The sequence below is a fragment of the Dermacentor albipictus genome, chromosome 10, assembly GCF_038994185.2.
Source record: "Dermacentor albipictus isolate Rhodes 1998 colony chromosome 10, USDA_Dalb.pri_finalv2, whole genome shotgun sequence".
In the NCBI taxonomy this organism is placed as follows: Eukaryota; Metazoa; Arthropoda; class Arachnida; order Ixodida; family Ixodidae; genus Dermacentor; species Dermacentor albipictus.
This window is the reverse complement of record NC_091830.1, coordinates 65,415,668-65,442,219: the sequence shown is the minus strand read 5'-3', so window position 1 is coordinate 65,442,219 and position 26,552 is coordinate 65,415,668. Positions and strand designations below refer to the sequence as shown.

Genomic DNA, 26,552 nt, shown 5'->3' with positions numbered 1-26,552 from the left:
CCGGAGCGCGGGAAAAAGAAATGTGCAAAGCTTCGGAAATATCCGAGCCTGCTGCGTCTGTGCGTGTGTTAAGCCTCGCCACTGTTTGCCAGTTGTTCCGTCCGCGGCTGGCGCGCGCGCACACGGACGTACGTGTGTCTGTGTGTGTGCGTGCGTGTGTCAGTCCTTGCTGCGTGACTCCCATCTCTACATCGGCACCACGACGGCGTGTGTTCCTAGCGTGTGGCAGTGCGTGTGGCGGTGAGCGCGCGGGATCCACGCTACCGAGAGGAGGCCTCCGTTCGGCTGCGCGAACAAAACGCCTCGCCGAACAGGGCACGCTTGGTCGCCTTCGCTATAAGCGGTGGCTGCGGAGTCGACTGCCACGATATCGGCACACCGCAGACACGCGAGTTGCGAAAAGAAAAACAAAATAATAAGAGAAACGCTGTCGCGAGTTGAGTTCGCGCGGTTGAGCGTTCGGTGCGCCGAGTGCGGCTGCTGGAATCGGCTGCATTGTTCTCGGGCGGGCCTCGGCGTTTGAAATTGATCGTTTCGTTGAAACGGCTGTTTTGTTTTCTTCTTTTTGCCCACTCGGCGGTCTGCATACGCTGCTGTGAAAAGAATGCGACCGAATGTGCCGCGCACAAATGCGCGCGTGTGTGTGGGAGGGGGGTGCCCGCGGGGAACGGTTTTTCGGGACACAGCTTTGGCTGTGCATGCTTGGCTGTGTCGGACGAATAACGGCATGCAATCGGCGCAAAACGGTCATGCACTTGCATATATATATATATATAATATATATATATATATCAGTTGTGTAGGCTGGAATGCCCGTGTGCGAACAATGTATACATCCACGCTTACATACAATCGCAACTGTGCAAGTGCGAGAAGCGATAACTGTTCGGGGAATCCACAGCAAGCGTCGTGGCCGTGTGCAAAAGAATCGCGCCAACCGCTGCTTTGTTTGCGTTCGTTTTTTTTTGTGTGTGTGTTTTTAAGTCGCTCTTGATCGAAGAATAGACCGGTTGATAATGTCACAAGTGTTGCTGTACAGCTTCACGATCGCAGCAGCTGTTCTCCGGCGCATATTTACGCACAGAAGTACCCGCTAGAGGCCGAAATCGCCAAGCTTTTCTTTCGCAAGGACCTTTTGAATCTCACCAGATGGCTTCCCAAACTCTGTGTTGCGATTCATCTGCGAGTGTTTGTAGGAAACGAGTGTAAAATGTGTCGAGCTTCGTGAACTTGCCCCTTCAATCAGCATGTGCATGTCTTCCATGTGTGATTGTCTCGAGTATAAAGATGAAGAATGGAAAAGCATGTACCCTATTGAGAAATACATCCGCGTGGCGAGGAACAGCCGCATCGAAACCCGCCGTGGTTGCTCAGCGGCTATGGTGCTGGGCTGCTAAGCACGAGGTGGCGGGATCGAATCCCGGTCAAGGCGGCTTCATTTCGATGGAGGCGAAAACACCCGTGGTACTTAGATTTAGGTGAACGTTAAAGAAACCCAGGTGGTCAAAATTTCCGGAGTCCTCCACTACGGCGTGCATCAAAATCAGAAAGTGTTTTTGGCACGTAAAACCCCATCATTTAATTTTTAACAGCCGTATCGAAGCAGCAGCAGCAGCAGCTGCAGCCGCAGCAACAACAGCTGAACATATGGTCAAAAAGGTCGCCGCCTACCAACACTGCCGGGTAACCCAAGTGTTCCCGAAGACGAAGCGTTTAGTTGGAAAAGCGTTTGCTTCACATTCTTAAAGCAGGTTTGCATTCTTATGGCACAGGTATTCGTTCGCTGCCAACAAACCGACGGCTCGCTTTTGAGTTGTACGCTAGCGTATGTTCATTTAAGATCAGGCACGCGCTTATCCTCAGGCAGTCCATTCCATAACATAACATGGACGTACTACTATACGGTTCCAATAATAGTGCAAACCATTGCAGGAAAATATTTGTCAGTGTGAACACCTACCGGCGAATTAGTGTTCCTTTGCCTTTGTTTCTTTCTCTCTCTCTCTTTCTTTCCTTGGTGCTATTCTTAGCGACTTATCGAGTGTATAGTTCCATGCCATCAAATGTTCCGTGCTTGTTCGTGGGCCAATGAAAAGCCTTCCTCTCATATGTGTGCTTGATTCCAACCCAATATCAATTGATGGCTGCCCCAAAACCGTTCAACTCTGAAAATGGTGAGTGAACGGCGGGAAAGCTCAGAGCGGCTATTTCGAAATGCCTTCGCAAGGAAGTATCCTCGTGATGTCGATGGCGTTGAAGCACAGGGCTATAAAGCAGATATCTTTTATGCTGCCCCGCGGAAAGAAAAAGAAACGATAAATGTATCCTCGCAAAACGGCAGTCAACAGTTATGTGCATTTTCTTCGCGCTCCGAACCTCCGAAGCGACATCAGAACGTCGTTTTACTTTCACCTGCCTCGACAATTTTGCTATTCACACGCAGTCGACTCCTACCGAGAGCGCGAAAGATTTACTATCGCAACATTTATTTTATCTCAAGTTAAATTGACCATATCTTAGCGACGAAAGCGATATTTCCAAGTTTAAATTTGTACCAACATTCGTATGAAGGAAAACGTGTAAAGACATCAACTTGCTCCCTTATCAGTTATAATTAAATCTCACTCAAATCCCTCTCTCTCTCTCACTTTTCTCTCTTCCCTTTCTCCCTTCTCCCGCCGTAGGGTAGCCAACCCGACTATAGAGTGGTTGTAATCATTGCCTTCCTTATATATATATATATATATATATATATATATATATATATATATATATATATATATATATATATATATATATATATCCAGGGACTCTTGCAATAGGAGGCGCTTGCAAGAAAACCAGTTGAAGGGGTTATAAGAGAAAATGACAACCCAGAGCAACGCAACTCATTTCTACAAGCAAATAATTACAGCTTGTTCTACTCACAGTCTCAGGAGTAAAGATGTATTCTGTCATACGGACGACTACAGACATTAAGTAAGCTTTGTGGATAAATATTTTAATTCCACACGTTCGTCGACCAAAACTGAGTGGTGAATCATTTCAACAAAGTGTAGCTTTTATTTCATGAGGATACCCGCGTTTAATATTATTCTGCTTTTACAGCGAAAATAGGTTATAATTAAATCTTGCCTACCTTATTAGACACGCGTTATAAATTTGCTGGGTCCACTTAGGATGTAGGCCACACAATGTCTAGAAACAGTTGTTTGTCAATTTGTAGTGTCACATTTTAAGAATCTGGCAGCGGCAGGCTACATATAACATGTGCTACGCGTTCCTGTGAAATATCTGCTGTTCTCGTGTACTATACGTTACGTATTGCAAATTTGGCTCTGTGTTTCATAAATCCCACGATTATACATCAGTGCTCGTGATCACTGCTTAATTGTTTCATAGTTGGCACAAGCCACGCTATGACTTCGTAATTATAATGTCGCAAAGCTAGACAGAAATTACCCACTGGTATCGATCGCAGAGCGTAGTAAGCCTATTATGTGCAAGCTACTGTAGTCATGATAACTGTTATTATTTGATTCTTGAGTATGTGTGAAAAATTGCCCAATTATATGTTCCTATCGAAATAAATTAAGCACGAGCAATACGCCCTAATGAGGTAATTAAGCAAAATTTTTCAATTTCGTTTTCTTTTTGTTGGAACAAGTCCTCCAAACCTTGCAAAAGTAAGTGATAAGTGTTGAAGTGTGCTCAGTAATTTACAACAATGTTCTTTACGAGCCATATTATTTTCTACGATAGGACGACACGCCGGGCCCAGTATTTCCGCAAAAACTTCAATTTGATATTAGACCTTCTTTCAGCTTTTTCCTGTCCTACATATTTCAAAGGTCAGATCATTCTACTGGCCAGAATCGTGTGGTATACCATTTCTACAAATTCCACAATGCTTGGCCAGTAGCCCGTTCAGATACTTTGCAACAGGGGCCGAGTGCTTCACACAGGTTTTTTGGGCGGCTGGCAAATTCTTCAGTCCCATTCATGATTTCGTGGCCACACCAGATGAATCTTTCTTTTTGGCAGAGCACCGTGTCACATTCCTCCCCATCCAAAGAGGCTGTCCGACAACGCTAAAGGTGCATCTCAACAACACCGCGTATACGTGGCTGTGCTGACAATTACTTGAGGATTGTTGAAACATGTTCCAGCAGCATTGGAATATACGTGGCCGTGTCGCTTGACATAGGCCACGCCTGCGAGCAACACCTCCTTGCCAGAAAGTTTAATTCTTGTAATACTAAATATAATGCTGAGTCCGTTCGATCACTCCGGTAACACATTTTTGTTAATGTCATTTTCTGTAGTTAAGAACCTGTGCATTGGGAAAATACATTACAGCTTCATTTATTGCTTATTGCGGTCAACTTGATCTCATTAATTACCCGGCAATCTTTCTAGAGCACTTAGTAAGTGCCTTTCTACTACAATTTCGTGCACAAATTTATATCGCACTCTAGACTAAATGCTTTGCTAAACACTATTATTCTTGTGTGGCACTATACAACCATGACCATTGCTTTTGATGTTCCAAATAGTACCTGTATTTTGTGATGTGCTGAAATCGACCCAATGGCATTTGTCGGGGCCTAAGGGAGAATAATTATTGCGAAATAACTGTTCAAAAAATAAGTTCTGCGTTTTGGCAGGCCCAAACCACAACTTGATTATGACGCACGCCGTAGTGGGAGACTCCAGATTATCCCCGAGCGTTTGCGGTTTTTATGAAGAGCACTTACATGTAAGCACGAGTGGGCTCGGCAACGCAACTGCGATGGGCTTCGCTCTAACTCATCGCCTTTTTGCCGTGCAGGTAGTCAACCTTGCCCTGGCCTGTTTTTCGTCTACCTACGCCCAAACCGGACCCGAAGTACCAAGAATTCACCGTTCACTCCCCTCGGACTTACCCCCTCTCCTGTCTGATCCGTCACCAGCAGAACGATTGCCCGCGCCCTTGCACAGCAGTCCTGTAGTGTGTTCTTCAGAGCATCCAGTCTGCGCACCGGACGGGCCTCTTGGATCACAAGCCAGCAGATCGCCAACAGCATCAAGCGAAGCGTATAAAGGGCGCGGCGCGCTCGAACTGCTCTTCAGTGGGCTCGGCAACGCAACTGCGATGGGCTTCGCTCTAACTCATCGCCTTTTTGCCGTGCAGGTAACGAATTGCTCTTCTTTATACGCCCCCCGTACTCGCTACCCTGCGCTCTTAGCGTTGCCGAGCCCACGCTTTTGTTTATCCATTGCATATGACTGTGCCGAGGTTGTTCTATCGCTGTTAGTTCTGTCGGGTGATGTCGAACTGAACCCAGGGCCTACTCTTCGTTCCGCAGCCAGTCAAACAATTGGTAATGAAGCGGTCGGCGAAATAATGACCGCGCTTGAAGAACTGAAGTCAGGTCAGTCATCGTTACTTAACGAAATAAAACATATCCACGCCAAGTTATCACAAAATGACAAAGCGTTTGAAGAAATTCGGAACCACCTCCTAAAAATTGAGCAGGATTGTTCATCCGTTCCCGCACTGAAAGAAAAGTTAGATGGCGTTGAAGCTGTCGCAAACGAAAACGCACATAAGCTTTCCCAATTTTCGACAAAAATGGATGCCTACGAAGATAGTGCCCGCAGATCAAACCTTCTATTTTATGGCATAACCGACAACCCGGATGAAACTTGGAACAAAGCCGAGGGTTTGGTGATTGAACTCTGCAAAACGAAGCTCAACGTTGATTTGCAGCCAGTTGACATTGAGCGCGCTCACAGGATTGGGTCTTTTGACGTAAACAAAACAAGACCTATAATTGCCAAGTTCGCGCACTTCAAAGTTAAAGAGCGCATTCTAGCAAACTCGGGTAAACTGAAAGATACCGATTTCAGTGTATCGCCAGACTACTCACCAAACACGCGGCTCGCACGCAAAAAACTTGTTGCATTTGCAAGACCTCAAGGCAAACATTATAAGCTTCGTCACAACAAGTTAATAATAGACAGCTCCACCTATGTATATGATCATTCTACGGACAAAGTAATCCAACGACCATCGTAGCTAAAAAATAATCCTGGTGAACAACAAAAAAATGCCTTCTTTCGATTTTATATACCAACATTAGAAGCCTTCTGCCTAAACTCGACTCTGTTTCTAACCTTATTTCCACCACAGATAGCAACGTTCTTATTCTAACTGAAACTTGGCTAAACACAACCATTGATAACACCGAAATTCAGATTGCCTTAAGCGACTTCGATATTTTCCGTTGCGATCGTGATGTGAAGCGAGGAGGAGGAGTGTTAATAGCCACTAACCGCAACCTTCATTGTTTCAAAATTGATATCTCCTCTCCATTGGAAATACTGTTTCTGTGCACTAAAAATTCACACCCACCCTTAATATTCGGATCTTGCTACCGTCCTCCTGATGCCGATTCAAGCTTTATTGCATGCTTCCATGAGGCACTTTGCACTCTGGCACATTCTTTTCCTAACGCGCCAATCATTCTGTTCGGCGATTTCAACTTTCCAGCAATAGTATGGTCTGACATAGCACAAACATTATCGAAGCGCAATGCAGAAAGTGAATTTGTTGACACGTGTCTTACGTTTGGCTTATCTCAGCTCATCTTCAATTCAACAAGGCATATAAATCAATCGTCCAGTTTGCTCGACCTCTTGTTTACCACGCATCCTGACAACTTTTCTGAGATAACATTTTTGCTCGGGCTTAGTGATCATGCTGTAATTCACGCTACTTATCAATTTCATATAACATATCCCTCCAAAATAAGAAAGATCATAACACTCTACGACAGAGGGGATTATGTCGCGTTCAATGAAAAGTTAACTCAGTTCAGTTACTCATTTCTTGAAACGTTCACTTGTCGTTCCGTTGAAGATAACTGGTTAATGTTTAAATCCACAATGCAAGAACTAACGAAAGCCCATATTCCTACCATCACTGTAACTGAACGGCCCTCATCCCCTTGGTTTAATAACACATTAAAACGCCTGAACAATAGAAAGAAAAGGCTTTATCGTATCGCCAAGCAATCTAACATGTCGCGCGCATGGGAAAAGTACCGCTGCATTGACAAAATGTTTCAGTCACAAGCTAACAAAACTAAGCGATCATTCTTTTCAACCTCACTTCCTGATATGCTACGTAATAACCCTCGTCAATTCTGGAAGGTTGTCAATCCATGCCCAAAGAAATCGATAAATATACTTGACCAAAATGGCGTCCCTATACCTGATACCGAACTTGCAACAACACTTAATTCAACATTCTGTACAGTTTTTACAAAAGAAGCTGAAGGCAATCTTCCTTATTTCCCTAATCCTCAATATCCTCCCATGCCTGCCATCACGTTTGAACCTCATGGCATTTTCAGACTAATAGAATCTTTGAAGCTAACTTCTTCGGCTGGCATTGACGGAATTAACGCGAAAGTGCTTAAGAATACAAAATATGTCACTAGTGTCATCTTATCACACATTTTTCAACAGTCACTCTCGTCTGGAGTGGTGCCGCAGAACTGGAAGACAGGTAAGATCATTCCAGTCCCCAAAAAAGCTTCTTCAACGTCATGTCTTGACTACCGGCCTATTTCCATTACCAGCGTTTGTTCCAAACTGATGGAGCATGTAATCTTTTCCCACATCATGAGATTTCTAATTTCTAACAACTTTTTTCATCCTAGTCAGCACGGATTTCTTAAGAATTTATCTTGCGATACTCAACTTGCGCTCTTTATAAATGATATCAGTTCCCAATTAGACCTTAATGTACCCGTAGACTCATTGTTTTTAGACTTCGAGAAAGCTTTTGATAAGGTACCCCACAACCGTCTTTTCTTGAAACTTTCAGCCCTGAATCTCAATCCCTTAATTTATAATTGGTTGCGCAGCTTTCTGACCGGCCGACAACAGTTCGTTTTTGCAAATAACTTTTCATCCCCGCTGTCTCCTGTACTTTCTGGGGTTCCTCAAGGCTCTGTTCTTGGCCCCCTCCTCTTTTTAATCTACATTAATGACCTTCCTAATGACATATCTTCTAACATACGCCTATTTGCGGACGACTGTGTTATTTACCGACCCATTAACAATATCACAGATATCCTTGCCCTGCAGCATGACTTACAAACGGTTGAAAAATGGTGTAAGACATGGTTAATGTCATTAAATGTAAATAAAACCTCATTAATCTCTTTCAATCGTCGGCACTCTTATGTAGCACCCTCATATCTCTTAGGTAATTCAATAATATCATCTGTGACCTGTTATAAATACTTGGGGCTTATCTTAACTCAAGATCTTTCATGGTCCTCTCACATTGCTAAAATAACTAACGAGGCTAACCGCAGCTTAGGCTTCCTCCGGCGAAATCTGACATTTGCCCCTCCTCCAGTAAAAACTCTTGCCTACAAATCTGTGGTAAGGCCCAAACTTGAATACGCATGCTCAATTTGGGACCCTCATCATGCTAATCTTTCTAACATGCTTGAATCTGTCCAAAACCGCGCAGCCCGATTCATTTTCCATGACTATTCTTCTTATACAAGTGTCACAGCACTAAAATCTAATGCGAATCTTCCTAGACTACAAGCGAGACGTCAAGTGTCCAGGCTCATTCTATATCACAAGTTTTATCATGCTCCGATTGGTAACAGCGTCATATCACCAGCTCACCGCCATTCATCCCGGACTAATCATTCAAAGTCAGTGTACCCCCCGCATGCGCGCACATCATCCCATCTTCATTCGTTTTTTTCCACGTACAGCGAGAGACTGGAATGATCTGCCTGAAGAAGCAGCGGACCACTCCAGTGTGACTGCATTCAGGACTGCCATCGAACGCATTTTCCTTTGAAGCAGCCCACCCCTCATGTAAAACCCCTCTCCAGGGGCATTTGAGGAATAAATAAATAAATAAATAAATAAATAAATAAATAAATAAATAAATAAACAGCGTGTTTGTATTTAGACCTGACCAGGATGTCCTTGTTCACTGCAGCGACTGCCTGGATTGAGATCAGTTCAGTGATTATCTTTCGTGCTACAGCTCATGGTATATAATTTATTCGTGTGGTACCATGGTTTCTTTTATAACGTAAAAATTGACCAGCTATCATCGCCAGGTTGCCTCAACCACTGTACTCGCAGTGGTGAACCCAGAAACAGGAGCGAAGTTTCTTTATAGTTATATCAGCTCGAAACCCATCAACTCTGAGCACTTTAACCTGCAGTCAATACACATCTTCCATTTCTCGAACAGATGTTCACAGACTGCTCTGGCATTTAATGTGTAAAGCTTAGATCTACGCCCGTTTATTCACTCATCCCCCACAAGGTTGTGCATCATTCTTTGACAGATCGCAGACCCTTCATGGCCAGTGAATGATTGTGTACACGAAAATAGATTTTCTGCAAAGGCGAGTGAGTGAGTGAGTGAGTGAAACAACTTTATTTTGTCCACTAGAGACGTAGGCAAACGCCACGCCACCTGGCTAGGCCCACTCGGGGACCATCAGGTGGAACCTGACGGCCCTGTCGCGAGCCCTCTGGACTGCCAGGGTTTGAGAGGTCTGATCCTGGGCCCTAATCAGCTTCTTCATTTCCTCTTGAGTGAAAGGAGGACCGGCAGAGGCGCAGCCCCACAGGACATGTTCGAAGTCCGCATAGTCACCACACAGAGGGCAATCCGGGCTTGGGAACCGGTCGGGTGCAAAGGCGACGAAAGATTATTCGTACTTTTTCATTAACTTCATGAAGAAAACTAAACACATTGAATGCGATTTCTTAAAAAAAAAAGGCGTTTGCTGTTTCACAACACAGGACACCACATGGCATAATTTTCCAGTGAAAGAATGCCCATTAAATAAGGGGGTAATCTACGTGTTCTTCTTTCCAGCGCAGAATTTAGCTTCACCGTAATTGAATATTCAGTGGTGGTTGTTGTAGGTTTACTGTGTAGGTTTTCTGTGTTTTATCAGCATTCATTGTGATGCAGAAAAGAAAAACTATACAGAAATCGGCGCCATCTTGTCAACATGTTCTTCATGGTCTTTAAATTTTAAAAGAGGTCGCTGTAGTACTCTCACGGCACCAGCCTGCATGCTTTTCGCTTATGTCTTAGCGCGTAATTCAAAATTAGTGGGTCATCAGAATTTCAAGCGAAAAAAAAACATGGCTAGTTCTAACTGTCGTCCTTTCATTATCGACGCAGCACCTAAGCTGTTGAAAGTACAGCAGCGCGTTCGCCCTCAATTTATCAAAACTGCAGACATTTGAAAATGTGCATTCGATCTCTACTTCTACCTGTACTCGTAGCAAATATATATATAGTAATTGACAGAAACAGGAAATGTGTCCCAAGAGAGGTATTACAGGTAAGAATATCTTTGAGAGAAAACGTAATTATTTCCAAAAATTTACCGTCAGCACTATCTAGTAAGTTTTATGTTTCGTGAAGAAATAAAAGGAAGTGTGTGTGTAAAAAGAAATGGCTTAAGACTCTCGTAAAACGCTTGGATAACGTGGGTGGTGAGACGTGCTTTTTATTACCACTCAGACGACCGCGCCGCTGCCTGAGCTAAACGTTCAATTTATATGCATGCCTTGGCACGAGCCGTCATTTCCTTTCTCACTGCAGTAACTAGAGCACTCTCTCTAGACGGGGCTGCCTAGAACCATTCGCGTGAACTGTGCCTGCGAGTGTACAGGAAGAAATAAAAGAGTCCGCGCAGCCTCGCAAAGTAACGGTGGTGGCGGAAGACGGGACTCGGGTGGTTTTTTTTTTACGTTCCTTCTGGAACCCTGACCCTGACTCAGTGGAAAACGCCCTGTTTCGCGCTGTTGGAGCCAAGCAAATTAAGGGAGACAGACGTCTTTAGTATATGTAGACTCGGCTGAAGCGGAAGTATGGAAACGAAAGGAAACGGAACCGCAACTAAAAGTGCGTCTGCTTCTGCCTGTTGATTCACTGGTCTGCGTTCTAACGCCGGGCGAACTCGTCGACAGTGGTCGAACATGTAATGTGTAATTTAATAGCCCATTACTCTTCGCAATGGCTGATTCTCATGCCCCCCCCCCCCTCCACCCAGGCGGTTGAGGCCAGCGACACGTACTTAAACGCTGTTAACAAAAGCCGCCGCTGTTCTGAGCGAGACGATGTCCTTATCGAATGGTTGACTTCAGCGACATTTACATTGTCCCATGAATGTTAACCACTCACACTCTCCGTGTTCGTGTGAACTTCTGTTTTGTCTGGAGAACTACTCACGAGTATCACCTGAGTCAACGCGTCACTGTCCTTGTGCTTCAGCGCACAACCTTGTTCTTGTAGCCACATAGTCCTGCTAGGGACCAATTCAGCTGCGACACTTACATTGCTATGAAGTTTAACATCGCCAGCATTTATGAGGAAAGATTGCATCTGGATTTTCTCTCTGAGTAAACAGAAAGTGGGATGTCTTTCTGATTCACATTCAGGAAAAATGATTACGACTAGATTTGTGACATTGACGGAAAATAGTAAAAATGTATGTGCTGGTTGAAACAGGTATTTTTTTTTCAGCCATCGTTTCTTTTTCTTGCAGAAATCATTAAACATCGAGAAAACATTTGGCATGATGACAAAAACTGTGGAGGAACAATGAATCGCAATATCAAAAATTCGTATATTCATTGGGACAATAAATCGTAAAAAACATTACTATATTATACAGGTCCACATATCAAAACTTAGGTCAGATATTCTGAGGCACTTTATCCCTGCTTATGCAAATACTATGTCACAGTGGGCTACTCCATATGTCGGCCCCTTCTTTATTTCGGACTACCGCACTGTACGGTGTTTGTGCGGCAAAATGTAGAAGCAAATTTATGAAATCGTGTATAAAATTTATTCTGTTTTGTTGTCCGCTGTAGAATACTTGGCGAATTCATATTACAACACACCGACATGTTTTGATAATGAGGAGTTGCGCACTTGTAAGCCTTCCACTTCAATTGCTTTCTTTCTCGATATTTACCGCAGGTCAGCATTTACACTACACATCTGTGCAGGCAAAGCCTTTAGCAAGACGGCCTTATCCATTAGGCCAAACAATGAGATAAGCAGCACGTTCGCTCGGCAACTAACCAACTGTTACAGCCCGCCTCGTGAAAACTTGTGTCATGCATCAAATAGAGTCGCTGAAGTATGCTTCAAGCGTTGTGAACACTTTGACCAGTGTCAATTCACAGACACCTAGGTCCAATAATAATAATAATAATAATAATTGGGATTTTACGTGCCAAAACCACTTTCTGATTATGAGGCACGCCGTAGTGGAGGACTCCGGAAATTTTGACCACCTGGGGTTCTTTAACGTGCACCTACATCTAAGCACACGGGTGTTTTCGCATTTCGCCCCCATCGAAATGCGGCCGCCGTGGCCGGGATTCGATCCCGCGACCTCGTGCTCAGCAGCCCAACACCATAGCCACTGAGCAACCACGGCGGGTTCACCTAGGTCCAGTCAACCCTTCTGTCACTGCAAGTGCAGCGTCTTTCTGGTCCTCTTCAATGTTTCTTGTGCTTTTCTTGTGATATTGTGTGTGATGACAACTATAGCCAACCCAACCAACCACTAGTCTCATTAAACATCCAAATGATGTAGAGCAAGCAACAGTAGCAGCCCAAGTCACCTCGTGACTCGAAGCCCGCTGTCAAGAAATGGGCGAGCTACGGTAGACGTAACAAGAAGACTTTTCACTGCCTGATAAACCAGTGCTATTGGAATGCTGTGCAAGTTTTCTCTTTGAATGTGTAACCGGGCGCTTTAGTAGTCGGAAAGTTGGGTGTCTCAACAAAGTTCAGAAAGGGAGTAGAATACTCCAACTGAATCAGCATTGAGCCGCACTTACAAAGCTGTGCACTTGTTAGAACTCCATTCGTTATTTCGGGGGCTTCGCAAATGTCGTGTCCATTAGCCCGATTGGATGACACAGCTTCTTACTTCATGTAAAAGTGCATGACGGCTGGCTATTGTGGGCAAACTACGGGACGGAGACAAGAGACGAGACAGCCACGAATGCACCGTCATCCAATTCCACTTGTTTGTTTAAAGGCTTTTTATTGTTCACTGGTTCCATTATTTTATATCATGCGGTTTGGGGGAGGGAGAGAGAGGCACGTTATACATCGTCTGTACATGAAATTGCACCCTATTCTCTACGAAACCTAAGTTAAACGCTGCGCTTGTCTTCTCTCCTACCTCCGTCTCCTAGCTTGTGCCCAAAAGCCTATGGTCAGGGAGTGCTAACCAACTCGTCCGAACCAGTACCCAACCCATGAAAGTGCATACCAGCGGCTTTCGTAAATACACGCCCAGGGAATGCTACGTCGAGTAAACCATGGTGAGTCTGGAGAGCTTGCACTGCTTGACGAGCACGAAAAAGGGCATGGCAGAGAAGAATATGGAGGATGCCTGTAGCGGGTAAAATTACAACAGAGTACCCCACTCGGTGAAACATGAAACAAATATTTCGTTCATTCAAGTAACTTCGTGCAGTATTATATGCAAGATGGGGACAAGCCCTGGGCTAACAGACTAACAACCCTAGGCATCTTTGCGCCAGCACGTTAAAGCGAGCATTACCGCCAACGCAGCCCACGAGTCTCTCTGCCCGACAACGGCTACGCACGATGCGACGAAGCTGCGTCACAAATACCGGCCGCGTTTAGGAAATTATGAAACAGGTTCACCCTTTCTGCTCACTTTTGCGGAATGCCGAGCAAATGCTGCGGACTTGAGCTATACGAAACGTCGAGGCAGCAGAACAGCGTCACCTCTGTGGCACGTAGAACGACGCGAAATAACCGTCACTGGTAGCCGGCTATCTCCGTCGCCAGACCATGGGCGGTAGGGATAGAAACAACCAAACGCCAGAGGGAATGCTTGCAGGACCGAGAAGGCATGCGAAAAGAGGGATGGGCTGGCCGTGCTGATTAGGTTTCATCGCTCGTGTCATCCCCCAGGCGGGCGAAACATCCCGCCAGAGCGGAGCCAGGCCCGTCGGCACCAACCGCGACCTCATCGTGGGATGGATCCCTAATGAAGGGGGGAGCACCGCTTGCCGGTCGGCCCGACTGGAACGTGCAAGGAGAGGCATGAAAAGGCGGCGTGCGGTTCGACTCTTTTTTCCCTTTTTCTTCCTTTTTGTGGTATGCGATCCCATTGGTAGGCATAGCGTTCGCTCTTGGGTATGTTGTATAGGGCAGCACTAGGTCCAAAGGCAACGTATAGCAGGCATTGCGCAATAAATTTCATCTGAGGTGGGACACGAAGTGCGCAAGGGTGAGCAGCTGGTCTGCTTTGTCAGACATTCGAGGTAACACGAAGAGCAAACGAATACACTCGGAGACCGTCACAGTACGTGCGCTAGTTTGTCTCTGTTTGCATGTGACTTCAATTGTTTGGCCGCTTCAATACGATGAAGGTGACACGACGGTCAGAAGCTCCACGGTGACTCAGATGGTTATGGCATTGGGCTGCTGTGCACGATGTCGAATGTTCGATTGCCAGCCGGGGAGGACACCATTTTGAATGGGGGGGGGGGGGACAGGCGGGAATGCAGAAATGTTCGCGTATTGCGTAACAAACCCAAGGTGTTCTTTCTAGCTTCGGTATGTTTAACCTCACAACCTAACATGGCGGTTCTAATGAACTGTTCTAACTTCATATATAACACACGTTATATTACACGCGTTACCTTACGTATATTGTTTCTATCGTACAGCATCCAGACCATTGCAGTCTGTCACTAGCTAAGCGTTCCTGCAACAACAGACTGCTTTAGTATAACGTTGTTATGTGAAAAATACCGTTGCAGAGAGTTTCCATTGCTCAGAGTCTCGTCGAGCGTATCTAGGAAATCAGGGTCAAGCCTGACTTATACATAGAGACCAAGCCAGGCTACACACTCGGCCTGATCGACTCGCCAAGGAGGCTCAGCGCCCGACGGCCCAATTAGACGGGCATCTCCATACAACCGCGGTCGCAGGCCTATTGCGAGCGTAACGCCAACCCGTATCGAACCGCGTCGACCTCGTGTCTGCCGCAGTCGCACCGGGCCGCCCGTTCGCGACCTTCGCTGGGCGCCGCTGAGGGGGGGCGGATGTGGGTCGTCTCCGGGCAACGCACTTCGCCCCAGGCGAGCGTCGGGACCGCCATCACCGTTGGCTTTCCCTAATCGGGTCTCCCTCTTCCCTCTCCCACTCGCGCTTTGGATCTCGTGCCGACGAAAGGACACATTAGGGCCGTTTGCCTCGAGAGCTTCAAGGCGGGTGAGGCGAGTGGCTTGAACTGGCCGACCACGCTGGTGGCACGTGTTATTCGCTCTTCCAGGCGCCACAGGGCGTGCCGTAGTATGTCGCTCCTTAGTGTTTTTTTTTTCGTGTGTGTTTTTTTTTTTCGAGCCGCCATCAGTGGATCTGCCAACCTCGAACGAATTTACTTAGCGCCTCAGGCCGTGTTATAAACACGTCGTGCCTGGTTTCCCAACTGGGCGTTCCTTTGACAGCGCAGCTGGCAACGGTAGTTCCGCTTCCATTTCCGCACTACGGTGAAGGCAGGCGGGCTCGGTGGCAAATATAAATGGAAATGGAATAAAATCCTGGTTGGAATACATTTGTCACTCCTGCATTTTTCCCCCTGGCCAAGTAAAGCACACTAATTATACTTCCTACAGATGCCACGAAATATCTGGAAGAACTGCCCTTAAAAGCAGTCACCATTAAGAAAATTAAAGCTTCCATGGTGAACCAGAAATGTTGAAATAAGGGAAGTCAAGGCTTTTTCTTATCAGGAATGAAACGCGAGTTGACGATGTCATTTCCGGGTTTCTATTAATGTCGTTAAGTTTCTATCAGGCTCGCGCTGATTTTATAGCCATGCGAAAACCGACCTCTCGCAATACAGTGATTTGTAAGAACTGTAGCCTATGAACAATGAATCAGGAAGTTCGTCACAAGGCGCGCGGTGGCCACTGCTCAACTTCCTCGTTCATCTCTGGGCTTTTGATAAGCTCCCCTATATGTAACTACCGTTAGTTCCTTTATTTCCTACAAAGGGCCCCATCTTCTCGTTTCCTGGAAAAATAAATCACGTCCCCACAGGCTGCATCATTCGTTTCCAGATGCGTCTCATTCGATCTCCGATGCAAGGAGAGATCGCATTGATCAAGCCGCCGAGCTTTACCGCGAAACTCCGGCACTGTAATGAACCGGTCGAGTAGACAGACACACGAGATACTGCCGTTCCACTGACGGCAAAACCGAACGAGCCTTCTGCGTCCGGCAATTCTCTTCGCGACCGCGCGTCCAATCCCATATCTCGCCGGCCACGGCTACCTAGACAAATCGCTCGCATCGCGCGGTGTCAGCCGTAACGGTTCGTAGTTAATGGCCGCGACCAAGCCTCTCGCTGCGTCTTCATTCCGCGGTCTCGGGTCCCCGTGCTATGCGGCGGCCGCAGCTTGCCATATCTTACCGATACAGACGCGATGCTACGTGCCTGTAGCCGCTTCTCCGACGAATTAGGCGCCGACCGAGTTCCCGGAGGGGCCGTCTCGCGGCCGCCTGGGGATTAGGCGTGGCCGCATGCGCCGAGTCGGACGGTGCTGCTGCTTGAAAGAAAAGCGTCTGGCTGCCCGGTCGCTTCGCTCGTCAATTTATTGCGTTAGAAATGCAGAGGTGATTGATGTGAGCGAGATTTCTGAAAACTTGTTTGCTGACTACTCTAGCCTCTACGGATGTTTGACATTTAGACTTGCAGTGATTTTTACACAGTCCGGAATGTTCTGGTTTCGTTCGGCTGTCGATGTGCGCGCTTTATACACCGTCGTCATGGCAACGACGCAACGAAACGTATGTCAAACAACGAATGAAACAACCTATGCACGTGCTCAGCCAGACCTGCAAACACAATTGTCAGTCTTCTACGGAGCTGTCGTCGGGCCAGTGGACGCGCTAAACGTGATATTTGTGGATTGCCTTCTCTTCAATGTTTCTTTTTTCAGCTGGATAAATTTTGGGTTAATAATCCGTGTGGGGCAATTTCGTAAGACTCAATTGCAGTTCCTTGCTTCGCTTCCCTCTGGATAGGGTTTCATGAGAGACTTATGGTTATATGACATGGCACTCGGCCAACTTCCCTACACATACGTGCCCGCAAGCGCACGTATACACACAGGCACACACGCACACATCGCCACGCACATACATACACACAATGCGCAGTATGGGAACTGCAGGTAAGCGTAAGCTGAATTCAATGCATCAATCGTCTAAAAAAATGCGTTTTCGCAGATGTTAATACTTTGCCAAATTGTGGGGAATTTGCATGTTTACCCTGCCTTACAGCGGTGTTGTCAACACTTTAGCAAGCATTTAAGTAAAATACCCATCATTCTTCAGTGCTTGCCTATCTCACACCTGATCTCATGGATTCAGTTTCCGTGAATAAGGGTTTCATTGAATAATTTCCACCACGGAGTGTGGGGTGTACAGCGGCACTACAGCAAGCCCGAAACGTGTTTTTGCAGCAGAAATTGCGAAGTAAGTTTTCGAAAGACGGGCCAGCTTCTGGACGTTTGTTACGCGAGCGTGTTTTTAACGCACTACCCAGCCACACTTTCGGGAATAAGAGCACATGCATTAAGCTATTAAACAATAAAATTATTAAATCACATTCGACGAAACAGAGAACTGCTGAGTTTAGAGCAGGAACCTGTACGCCGTCTTGAAAAGCCATTGCGGGAAATTTCACCACCACATTGTCGTCACGTCTAGCGCAAGTTTTTCGCATTGCACAAGCAGCTTTGCCATTGGGTAAGCTGACGCACTCCCCAATAGCTTTGCGCAAACAGGGATACATTTGGCGGTGCAGTGAACAGTCGAGTGACCAAGGTTAAAACTTCAGAATAGTGGCCAGCCGGGCCTGTTGTTACGAACACATACTTTAGCAAACAGCGCAAAAAACGGAACACAAAAAAAGAGGCACATGACAGAGGCGCTGTCTTCCAACAAGTACGTTTATTGCGTGAGCGCGGAATGTTCCTTCAAAGCGAAGGAGCATGCATTGCTTCACGTCTTGCACCTGTAAAGAGTGACCTGTTGCTGGCCCGCTACGACAGTGACATTGAAAGGGACATCCCAACGGTCCAAGCCAAGAAGGTGTTTAGGTACGTCAACGTCTACCTCGTCTTCGTTGGGGCGACCGAAGAAGATCATGCCTCAGTCGTACAAGCCGCCTACAAAAGTTTTGCACATGTGAGCAGTCTCACGCTCACAAAGGAGCTACCGGAGGACAATGCCTTGCGTTTTCTGGACTTTCCCCTTTTGTTCAAGAAAGAACATGTATGCTGGAGGTATGCACCCCGCTCAACGAAAAGCCTCTTGCCTTTTCCTGTGGCTCACTCAAGGTTAGTGAAGAGGGGTATCGTAAAAGTCACCTTCATAAGGTAATGTACTGCAAAGATTGTGCATACACGAGATTGAAATGGCTGGCCAGGAACAGCGGCTTTTGGGGGCTGGTTTACCGGATGTCCTCCTGTTAGAGCTAGTGGAAGACATGGTAGCGGAAATGCACTAAGGGAATAAGCCACACAAAACCCAGATCTATACTTCGAAAATAGCTATCATTCCCTTTATGCACGGGGTGTCCCGTATATTGAAGAAGGCTGCGGGAAGGGCGGGTGTTTCGGTTGTTTTTTCAGCCCCAGGCAGCAAGCTAAACGCCTTATTCAGAACGGTCAACCGAGATGGCCTCCCCCCCCCCCCTTAAAAAAAGAAGTTTGCGACAAGAAGCATCAAGAGCCCCTCCCCAGTTGCGTCACTGGAGTCCCTTATGAAATACTCTTTGAGTGCTCGCTCGCGCTCACAGAATAAACAGACTTGTTGGAAGTCAGCGCCTGTGTCGTGTGCCTTCTTCCTGTGTCCCATTTTTGCACCGTTTGCTTAAGTATGAGTTTAAAAGTTTGCCACTGGACAGTGCCCTGCAATATTGCACTAAAAGAGGCAAAAACCTTTAACGATACGAAATGCAGAGAGTTCGGCCTGAGTACTCTGGAATGCTCGATGCTTCTACACTGGGTGAAACTGCCCTCTGGAAAAACGTTTCATTGCCAGATGGCCCTGATAAAGGATTTCCTACACTCCACAACTAACAGAACGGGTTCTGCTAGCTGAGAGTCGCCTCTTTTGAGAGGACGAACGCTAGAAAAATTAGGTAGACCCAACGAACACATTGAAATCTAGAAGTGAAGTTTAAATGGTGTGTTCAATTAAATGTCATACGCCTAACGCGGGTGAGTAGAACTGCAGTTACATTTATTCTACGCAAAAATGTTGTCTAATACAGTGCTTATGTTTGTATCCGAGATAGGCCAAACTTTATAGTCATGCAATGTTTGTGTTTGTTCAACACCACTCTCAAGCAATGTCAAAATCTGTTACTGTTCTGTTAGTGTTTCGTCGGCATGGTATATGCTTCTCTGAGTCTTGCGTATTTTAATTAACGCTTTTATCTATGCAGTTTCTCATACCTGTCACTTGGAAACATTTGGTCTTATCTATAGCCAAGCTTCCCATGTTTCACAAATACGAATAAAATGAGAGGGCTACTATTAGCACTAGCCTTGCTTTACGAACAGTAATAATTTAATTTTTTTTAAAAGAAGCCAACGCAAATGCCTGTCACGCATAGTTAGACAGCGTATGTTCCTAGCTATACACCGCAAATGCGATTATATCCCTAATAGCATGACAGAGCACTCTTAATCTTTGTAGCAGCGTTTGCCCCTAAAGCAACGATTGGCAATATTCCTTGTTCAGCGTCTTTAAAGCAAGCCTACAAGGCGGTTGCATAGTAGCGGAAGCCGCTACAAAACCAAGAGCTTTTCAAGAAGCTTTTAAACGTGTCAACATATTGACACAAGCGCTTCAATTAATTAAAACAACGGTATAGTGCGACGCAGGAACATGGGGCGCTGCTATAGTGACATCAATAAGTGAAAAAAAAAAACGTCACGAAAATGCAGATGCTGACGCACAGGCACGCGGAAAGAGACGCAATGCAAGATATCTCTCTCACTGCGTGGACATATGCGTGCGTGACATGTTTTTGCCAGCCCTGTGGAGTAGTGGTAAGCGATAACCACGAACACAGTGCTGTAGGTCCACTGAAGCCCCCGTTCACCTTCCCTGCTTCATTGTAATACAGTGGGCGTGGTATCCCTGCACACGACTGATTTACTATGTTCCATGTTCTACCATGTTCTATGGCATGTTAGAGATGTTGTCGTCCGCCAGAAATAGTGAAGGAGTAGTTTTTATAGAGATGTGTTGTATGGGGTGTTGGTTTATGATGCGGATCAAAACAAGAAGAGCGCAGAAAGAAGAAAAACAAACGCGGATAAGGGAGAGAACAGCACAAGCGCGTACAGTTATATGTATATGTAGAGAAGCCAATTATTTGCCTCCTGCAAATAATTGGCTCCAGCGGACTTTGAGCAGGTGATTCCATTCTCTTTATGATTAAATATGACATCAATTAAGAAATGAAGGCTATGAAATTAGACCTAATTTTTCTGCTATAACTGGGAATCACTTGAAGATTCAGAAATAACCTTGCTGCTATCTTTACGTTCTTTTAATGGAATTTTCAGTGCCTCGGAAGTCAATTACATTACATTGACCAAGTTTTTGGCAGTCGTCACAATTTTGAATGTAGAGCACGCACTTTCCATGCTTGCAACAAATTTTTTCCCAGATACTTTTTAAACAACCTGCTTCGCTGTCCTGTCCAGCAATCTAAAACATAGTTATCTTGAATAGATGAAATGACCGTAAAGTCTTCATATTACACACAGATATCAACACTTCATGTTATCCTTCATGTTACGCACAGATATCAAAATTCATACTTTGGCAAACACATTTTGCTTCCTATTCGCTGCCCTTTCCTTTAAATATCCAGTTCACCAACAGAAGAAGATAAGCTGACAACTTTCCAGATTCAGAATCTTTGTCTAGGAGGCGCTCACGAGTTAAAAGTTTTTTTTCTATCCACGTAAAATTCTTGCAAATATCTGCGACATACAACGGAGGGAGACATTGGCCCATCAGTGGCTGCTTAATTTCTAATCATTTTATAGGTTTTGCGCCAAGCAAGACAAGAAATTGCAACGCCCTTGCTATTGTCTCTCTGTTTCTTCTGCAGCATCTAGACAATAAAACGATGCAAAATAGCTAATGCGTTCATTTGTTTCATATGCATAACTACTTGACCTGGCAACATAAGTGAAGTTTATATGAAGCTGAAAACTTCAAATGATCAGCAGTGGTGGAGCAAGAGAAGTCTGTCGTGTTTGACAAGTGCTGATTATAACTAAACATCCTACATTGGCACTTTGTTGTACATTGAGTTGCACGCAATAACAGCGGAGACTCAGTAGGACACAAATACGTAACGACCGGAATAACCAAGACACCATCGCTTTGTGTCATGGCTTCTCTTAATACTCAACCAAAGAACGAAAAGCAGAAAATTTGCGTGGCAAAGTATATGCAAACGGCTAAAGATCATGCGAACACCACCAGTATGAACGTTACGGAATTATATGTTTACAGATGCTGCATGGTTTAGCAGGAAATTTACTAAATACTGGCAAAAAGTGCCCAAATGTTGAGGGCCTTTATCAAGTGATTGAGCTGAACACTTCGATTAGCAACTGCATTTAACATTTCTCGTCATAAGTGTCATTCAGACAAATTCTAAGTCTCATAAGAGCAATAGTGATAACATCCTATGGGAGATGAAAGGTGAGTTCAGTGAGAGTATTGGCAGAGGTGTATTTACGGTTCCCTATAACACATGCGCGTCTTTCTTCAAAACAGTACTTAGAGAAGCTTTACGTCACTTCTCGTTCCCATAGCAAATGAGAGAATAAACCAAATTTCAATTGCATTTGGCACGTTGCCAGGACTACTCACTAAACCATCATTGTCAATAAAGTTTATTGTGTGCCTCTACGTTAAAAAATTGCAATTTCTTTCCTGGATACATTGAAAGGACATGGTTTTCAAGAAAGAGTAAATCATAGAAAAGAATAATAAGGTGCCACATCAATATACACAGCATAGTTGAATGAAACGCAGACGACATGATTCTAAGGTGTTGCCCAAAAATACAAGAACGTTTGTAATTTGACGCGATCACACAGCTCACTTTTCTTGCTGCAAATAAGAGTTTGTGACACGCCTATGCCGATAGCAATCTTTCCTCTACCTGGAGCGTAAAATTTGCTTTTGATAGTGAGAGTTAAATTCTATTGATAGAGTTCTTTTTTGAACGATAGCAGAGCTGCTCACACAACAAACATCATGCCTGACACGTGGAGAAATTCTGTTATGTACATCTGTACTAACAGCAGTCAGAGACTTAACAAGGGTCTCTGACCACTCTTAGTGAATGCCAAAAAAGTAGTAATTTTCTTAACCACGTCATCAAGCAAATTCGTTAGGTGTACTGATATCTTTAGCATTTTTTTACGTTCTCTGATGCTCTAAAAGCAGCCTTACTGTTCCAGACAACGGCTGAAGTGTAAATGTCAGCAAAATTAACACTATATTTTGGGGACGCAATCAGACTTCTTCGAAGTAGGAGTTCAGCATAGAGCCGGCTGCTCCCAAGCAAGGGAAGATGAAATTGAGTTTGGGCATGGAAATTTTTCTGGGCATTTCGTTTTCCCTTCGGTAATAGACGCACACTTTTAAAACACGACTATTACACTTATTACACCAATGAAACACCGGAGGGTATTTCTGCTACTACTTTGTTTTACATTCTCTCAAATGCTCAACACAACTTTCGTGCAGCATAAGCTTTTTTTCTTATTAACTTTGACTTCCATTTGCACTAGAAAGGCAGTTGTTCTGTCAACACAGCCAGCTCATCTGTCTATGACAACGAAATAATAGGCAAAAAAGTTGGAGAGCTATTTCATGTCCAATGTCAAAATAGTTAAATCAATTGAGTAATGGTAACGGTGATGCTCACCTAATTGAATTCATACTAAAGGAAGGAAATTCTGCTGGAGTCAACTTCAAGTGATGCAATAAAAGACAAACTGAATGCAGGATGGCATTCTTCACGCTGTATATCATTAACATCAAAAGCACCTTGAGAATATTTAGCAATGTCAACTCATCTGTGTGCTTGCCACCTGGCAAAAATTGTTTTGTGTTCCGTCTGTCAAGTCTTTATCCATGTGCTGTTTGCATCTATTAGAGCATTCGAATGTTGTTTATAACAAACAAAGCATACCACCGCGCATGCTGGTACGAAGCGAGGTTTCGGACCCAAGGATAATGATATCTGCAAAGGAAGCATCACCATTTGCATTTTGTTTGCTCTCTGCTGCAAAGTTTAAGTCTGGTTTCATATTATTCAACTCTATTATATTATTCCATAAATTGTAATGGTGGTGGTAGTTACGGCCATGCTCATTTTCAGATTGCAGTAGTAACCCGCGATCTGCATCCTGAAAAATGTTCACTAACGCGAGGACTTACGTTTTTTCAGGCAAATATAGATGATTTCTCAATGTTTCTCGACTGCGCGTTGGAGTGCACTTAAAATGAATGTGCCGATTGTTTCGCTATTTCACCCAACTGCTTTTGTTAACTTGTTGTAAGCTTCGCAGTGTGGGTCGAAGTTGGTTGACATCGAGTTCGCTTCTATTGACAGCAAAGTCGGACGCATTAATTGTGTCATCCTATAAGCTCAATAAGCTAATTCCATCGTTCTGTTCCTCGCATTAAAAACTTGCGCAAGGGCAATTCGCAAAATGCGCTTCAGTAGCCCACTCAGACGTTCTTATGGTTTCTTTACCTTCGACAGTAATATCCATGTAAAGAAATTTAAAAGGTGCGCACTTGAATTTACCGCAGGGAGTCATGTTGCATCTACTATAACACGACACGTGGCACCGGGCTCAATTACGATCTGCACCTGTAAATGTATTCCGAGTGATGTCACCTTTAAGCCTCACAATGAAAGTGTACGAGTTACAATGGCGAGCCCATGTTACAGTTTTTAGAGATAGTGAGTTCCATTGCGTACCAAGCGCCGAATTGTTCAACTTAAGAAATGGTGCCGTGTTTAAGTGCACCAGATATTTTTTTTTCAGCACTGCGGCCGTTGATATACATTTAGTTTTTTTTTCTGGGGCGTGGCACGAGGGCATATGCGTACAATAAGTTTTCTAAAATGGCTAATTAAGGGTCGCTATGGTCAAATGTGAGACGCCCATTGCTTTTTTCCGCGTGCCAAGCGATTTTTCAACACTGTATCGAGGGCAACCTTTGTGCAAAGGCGCCGTACTTGCATGCTTTCTGCCAAATGGCACATTACCAGCCCTGCCGACGTCGTCGCTACAAATCGTCAAGCACAAAATATCTCTCCACGATAATCCGGCAAGTAAACAGTGTTGCCACGCCATCGCTGTTCTGCCATGTTCATCAACTCTTGTCAGAACTTAACAAGAAAAAATTGCGTGGGTACAACTTACCTGCACTAACACAAGCTCGTCGATGTCTTTCGGATGCCTCTTCTCAATGCAACTCGCAAGGAAATCCGTCCGGCGTCGTAATCCAGGCCCGACCGAACCGCGCACTACATATGTGTGTATATCTCTTTTATTTTGTTTTCGCGCACCACTTCAGTCGGATCGAGAATCACTGCGTTGCACCTTGCAACGGCCGTCTCGGATTCGTTGATTTCTTCGCTGCCCAACTTTTGCGGAGCAGCGAATGCCTAGAGCGCCCACAAAGAACAGTTGCGTCGCTTCCCGACACAGCTACTGCGACATCGAAAACAACGCCGATCACGAGGAGGCGCACGCACGAAAACACTCACAGCGCCCACGAGGATCTCAGGTCACATCACCCTTGGTTACGTCACCAGTTCGGGAGAAAGCTCTTTCCCGGCCTGAGCGCATGCGACGCGCTGTTCTATCTGCTTTCTTTCCTTCCGTTGGCTCGAAGCAGACGACGCGCGCAGCTTGGTGTAGCAGACGATCCGGGCCGGTGCCAGCCGGCGTAGCAGAAGCGGCTTTCACCGGTCGAACTGTTTTTGCATTGTCACTTGCGTAGAGCGATGCACAAAAAAAATCCAGGACGACGTCGCCGAGATTGGGAAACGGACATCGGTGACGCCCCAAGAAAACCAAAGTCAAAAAGGAAAAACGAAAGGAAGGAACAACAAAAATAAAGTGGGACGAAGCACCGCCGCCCCAGCGGCCACGCGGCCAAGTCTCAACCCCGCTGCTTGCAGGCCTAGCAACAGGCGACTGGCGGACGCCGGGCACCTGGGTCCGCCTCGACGGGGCCTAGGGAAACGCGCTGCCCGGGGAAGAAAAAATTAAAACGAGATTCTAGGGATCGCGGAGCGAGCGCCACCCATGAAGTTGGCTTCGAACTATTCTACCGACTGGATCGGGAGCTCCGCGCGGAGATTTGTGTTGCTGTCCTTTCTACTGGGTTTTCTCGTTTCTAAATTTGTTTCTCGCTGGGCGCGACTGGAACGATGTCGCCAACTGTGCGACGCGCGGATGTTTAAGCAGCTGGTGGGTTCCTCCGCCGAACGTTTCTTGGCGAAGACGGTTGAATCTATGGTGAATTAATTTCAGTTGAATTTCAACTACCTTGTCGCCGCGTTTTTACGATCTACGAATACATTATAATGGTGCAAAGATGCATCACGTTAGGGTCGCTTTTCACATGTGTGCGTTAACAAGTCAGGTGACTCGGGAGTAGTAGTTGTACTATATCTGAAACTCAATGAGTGAAAGGCATTTGGGCGATGCCGTCACGTATGATGCCTAAATTATGCCTTCAAGGCCATAGCCACAATGTAGAAAGGCTTTTCCGTCGGTACCTTGGGGTGGGGATTGTGGCGATGGGTCTGCCGGCCTCTTTTTGATCGAGCGTGTCTAATCGAAAAATTAAATGAAAGAACTACACGTGAAATCATCGTAGCGGGACAAACGTAGAAACCTAGTAACAAGTGTGTTAGCACGCTTTTGCTTTTCCTCTCAAGGAAGGAGCTCGATTTCCTATCCCAATATAAGTGCCACGCGATTCTGGTTGTCCTTTTGCAGATGGCATTTTTTGATCCTCACTGTGTCGCTGTTTCCTGTTTTCCTGACTTAAAGAGCATTTTCTAGCTGCGCTCAGGGAAATAGTTCTTAGTTTTTTTTTTTTTAGTTGAACACTCTGTGCGTCCATTCTGCCGTCCTGGTCTAATGCTTTTGCGGGAAAATTTGAATTTACCTTGCAGTAGTAATACCGTACAGTAGATGTGGTTAAGGATTCGCAATTATTTCGCCAATGTTTTCGTCAGAGCCAGGAACATGCGCAATGCGTCAATTTCACAAATCTTCGCAACAATGTGAAACAGCCATGCCTTACAAGCCTCTGCAAGTCCAGGGCCTTC

At 45.3% G+C, this 26,552-nt stretch overlaps 1 protein-coding gene across 1 annotated transcript in view; it reads right to left on the bottom strand.

Moving 5' to 3' along the window:
- Positions 1–25,556, bottom strand: part of LOC135904163 (uncharacterized) — a 300,921-nt gene extending 275,365 nt beyond the window's left edge. Inside the window, exon 1 of the mRNA XM_065434772.2 lies at positions 24,628–25,556. The gene's annotated coding sequence lies outside the window, so the exon portion shown is untranslated. The remainder of the gene's footprint in view (positions 1–24,627) is intronic.
- Positions 25,557–26,552: the final 996 nt, after the last annotated feature.